The sequence below is a fragment of the Leptonychotes weddellii genome, chromosome 1, assembly GCF_054177405.1.
Source record: "Leptonychotes weddellii isolate Sample4059 chromosome 1, ASM5417740v2, whole genome shotgun sequence".
In the NCBI taxonomy this organism is placed as follows: Eukaryota; Metazoa; Chordata; class Mammalia; order Carnivora; family Phocidae; genus Leptonychotes; species Leptonychotes weddellii.
The window spans coordinates 18,333,963-18,338,272 of NC_138369.1; positions in this window are offsets into that span (position 1 = coordinate 18,333,963).

Consider the following 4,310-nt stretch of genomic DNA (forward strand, 5'->3'; position numbering starts at 1 on the left):
TTTTTCATGGAACACCATTTTTACTGACAAATTCTGGTTATTCATACCTAAGTCCCTGGCAGCTATTTTCCTGAAAATGAATGAAGTGAGCCAGTCACCTCAAAGAAAAAACTTGACAGTATTTGTGCCAATTATAAAATTTGAGCTTCCAAGTGAAAATTAGAACTTTGAAAAACTTCTATCTACTCCTGAGAGCTTGACAGCTTCCCAATATTTAAAGACTTTCTGATGAGATTGGTGGTGATAACAATGAATGTGGATTTTTTTTTATACTGTATAATGAAATGTGTCAACATTTGGAAAGTCTGTGTAACTCAGTGAACCAATATTTTCCAAATGACCAATGCATGTTATCAAATTATGCATGAGTAACAAGATCCATTCAAAGTACAATATAAACTGATAGATTTTAATGTAACAGTATGAGAAGTTTCACTGCTATGGTTTCAAATTCCACATTTCAACTAACCTTTAAAAGTCAAGTTTAATGTCATAGCAAAGGAGAATATCTACAATTATCTGAAAAGGCTATTAAAATGGTTCTCCCTTTTCCAACTAGATATCTGTATGAGGCTGGATATTCTTCATATAATTCAACCCAACATCCTGTCACTATGGATTGAATGTATGAGAATCCAGGTGTCTTCTTTTCAGCTAGACAATAAAGAGATTTGATGTAAAGGAATGCTATTCTTCTCACTATTTTGTTTTGGGAATTAGAGCTACTTTCCTTAAAAAAATGTTAACATGTAATGGGCTTATTACTATTTTAAAGTGAATGATAAATGATTTTTAAATGCTCTCAGTTCGAATTTTGCATATGGTAAGTATCGAGTGATAAAATCTATTGAGCAAAAGCTCTTTGGGGTTTACCATAATTTATCTTTAAGATTTATTTATTTATTCTGGAGAGAGAGAGAGAGCGCAAGCAAGCAGGGGGAGGGGCAGAGGGAGAGAGAGAATCCTGAAGCAGACTCCCCACTGAGCATGGAGCCCTACATGGGCCTCAAGGTGGGGCTTGATCCCAGAACCCCAAGGTGCCCCAAGGTGTACCATAATTTTTAAGAGTGTAAAGGGGTCCTGAGAACAAAGGGCTTGAGAACCGCTGGACCACAGGATGACACCCAGACTGGTGAGCCAGGTGTTTGGGACTTTCCACCATCCCACTCCATCCTGTCTCTGCAGGCTCACTTAATATCACCATCTCTGAAGTACCCCCAGGTCCCAGCCTAACCACCTTACTGATTTCTGCACATGTTCTGGACTTTTCGGCCTAACTTTGTGCATACCATTCCTTTACTTGGAACATGTGCTTGTCTGGGGGTTAGAGGGTCAGGGCTATCATCTTAGCATGAAGGCCTGAGAATGCAGAAACTCACTGAAACCCAACTTCACAGTTTGTTTATAGATATATTCTGCATATTATTTTCCTTAATTAGGATTCCTGGAGTCCCAAGGACCCAATTTTCCCTTTGTGTGTGTATATATATATATACACACGCACACACACATATGTGCATATGTGTATGTATATACATATACATACATTCACACCATATATACCATATATATATATTTTACCATCTAAGGGCCAAGTGTCCTGCCATAAACTTATGGGATTTTTGTAAATATTAGCTGACAATTTCAAGTGATATCTGTGGGATTTTATGATCCAGTGCAGATTAATCAGAGTATTTAGCGCCTGCTGTGAGCAGAACACTTGGCAGTGGGGGCAGGGGGCTAAGGAGGTGATCCTTGCTTAAGGACCTGCACAATGGTTGGAGACACAGGATTCATAGCCAAGGAGCAATTAAATAGGACACAAGAAGGTATGTAATCAAAGGGATAACCAGGTGCTGTAGGCCTTTAGGGATGGGGAGGTGGAGGCAGGGGTGGGTGCACGTGTGTTTACAGTGGCTGGAAAAATCAAAGAAGGCTTCTGGGAGGAGGCAGGGACTTGCTGGGGACTGGTTAAGTAGGCAGGGTTTAGTTAGAGGTCAGCAAGGCAGGATTTCAGGCCAGCGAATAAACATGAGGCAGAGCAGAGAGTCAGAAATGAGCACAGCATGTTCACAGCCTAATGAGACTGCTGACCATGGTGAAGGTGAATGGTGCGAGGTGATAAGGTTGAAAGCTAGTCGGAGGATTTTAGCTTGGACACGGAAGGAGGGAGGAACCAGCTTTTTTTGGTTAGGGAAGTGGCATGGTGTTTTTTTGAGCACAGGATGGGTTATTACTGAAGGAGGAATGGAGGTAGGGCATCTAGTTAGTGATCTAGGGGTGTGAAGTGACAAGGCTCTGGACTGGGGTATCAGCAATGTTTTTTAAAAAATGAAATACATGCAGGGAGCCACTTCCAGAATGCCTGCTCAGTGCCTTTAAATGGGAGTGTTTTACATATGAGGGCATGGGGATTAAAGCCCCACAATGCGTGTTCATGACATAATTGGGTCTTATCACATGTGGCTGATCTGGAGCTGAAATCTTTTATTCTAGCCTTTCTTGGGTCTTACGGTCTCAGCCACTAAATAATCGTGTGGTTTTGGGCAAGTCATTTAACTCCTTGGTGTCTTCGTTTTTTTCATCTGTAAAATGAGGGTGTTAATAGGCCCTGTCTCCTGGGTTTGTTATGAGAATTACATGAGTTCATACATGTAAAGTGGCTATACTGGGGCCTGGGACATAGAAAACCTTTAAAAAATATTAGCTATTATTTATTTATTCATCATTCATATTAGCATGGGAATATAAATATTTAAATTACCCGGTGGGCCAAAGCATTCAGAGCTGTGCTGAATCAAGTGCCCACTCCCCCCCCCCAAAAAAGCTGGCTAGAGACATTGTGAAGATGGGACTCAGAAGCTAGGATGGAACAATGTTAAAAATTCTAATTCCACAAACTCCTTAAGATCTAAAGTGTAAAACCCGGAGACCCGGCTCCCACTGCAGAGAAGATAAATCTGGATTTCTTAGCGAGCCAGCAAGGCTTCTTGACTGGCTTTGTGTTGTCCCAGCCTCCTTCTTCCTGCAGCCTGGGAGGGCTGCCGCTCAATCCCACACTCCTGCTTCTTTTCAAACACATCCCATCCTGCACTTCAGTCTCCCCCGCCTTCACTCTTTCCCCAAAAGCTCATTCCTCTTACTCCACTTGTGCCCAATAAAATTAGTCACCTGTTTTTAATAGGCCTTATTTTTTAAGAGCAGTTTTAGGTTTACAGAAAAATTGCAGAGAAAGTGCAGAGTTCCCATATTCTCCCTCCCCCAACTGTTTCTCCTATTAGTAACATCTTGGATGAGTGTGGTACATTTGTTACAACTGATGAGCCAATATTGATACATTGTTATAAGTACATTGTTATATAAGTCCATAATTTACATTCGGGTTTACTCTTTGTGTTGTACATTCTATGGGTTCTGACAAAGGCATAGTGTACTCTATTCATTACAGTATCATACAGAATAGCTTTGATGCCCTAAAATTGCCCTGTGCTCCCTCAGTTCACCCCACCCCTTTCCTCCCCTCATGGATTTTTAAGAATCAGAATGCCATGTCTTCTGTGAAAACGTCTCAAATGAATCTCTTTGATGCTTGCATAGCCTTTTCTTCATACCTATTACAGCTCCTATGTTCCACATAGGATTGTAGATGGACACACACTCTTCTTCCTTCACTAGGTTGTATCTCCATGAAGGAGAGAAGGTACCGTGGATTTGGCCTGACAACACCTAGCCTAGACCCTGTTCTTAACAGGTGCCTTATACACGCTGGCTGACCTGAATTGTGAGCAAATATTAGGGTGGGATTTTGCAGAATACAGGCAAAGCTTTAGACATTGAAGTCTGAAAGTGACAGGTAAATGTGTGAATTTGATACTTGTGTCAGCACTCAAGGTCTGTGGATGGGGAAGTTCTTTGAAGGCAACCATCTTCTGTCCCTTCAGATTTGGGCTCAGGAGCAGCCTTAGGTGAAGTAGCCCAGGCCGGCTTTATATTACTGCTAGGCCACAGAGCTCTTCCCCTGCCTCTCCACCTCTCCAAAAAGAAAAAATGAAACAACAAAAGAGGAGATGGGGACAAGGAGCCTGATTGTTTTCATCCTTCCAGTCCCCGTGCCCCTCTCAGGAAGGCTCCTGGAAAGCCTTATGCTTGGTCCCCACTCTCTCTCCCCAGGTGGCCCCCAACAATGGATGCCCAGCGTGTTTTCTTTGGCCAGGGAGCACCTTCCCATAAACGCTTCTTATTTTCTTAAGTCACGCTGAGATTTTTGCTTTAAAGACACTGTTCTCAAACGTTCTCAAATGCTGTAGGAA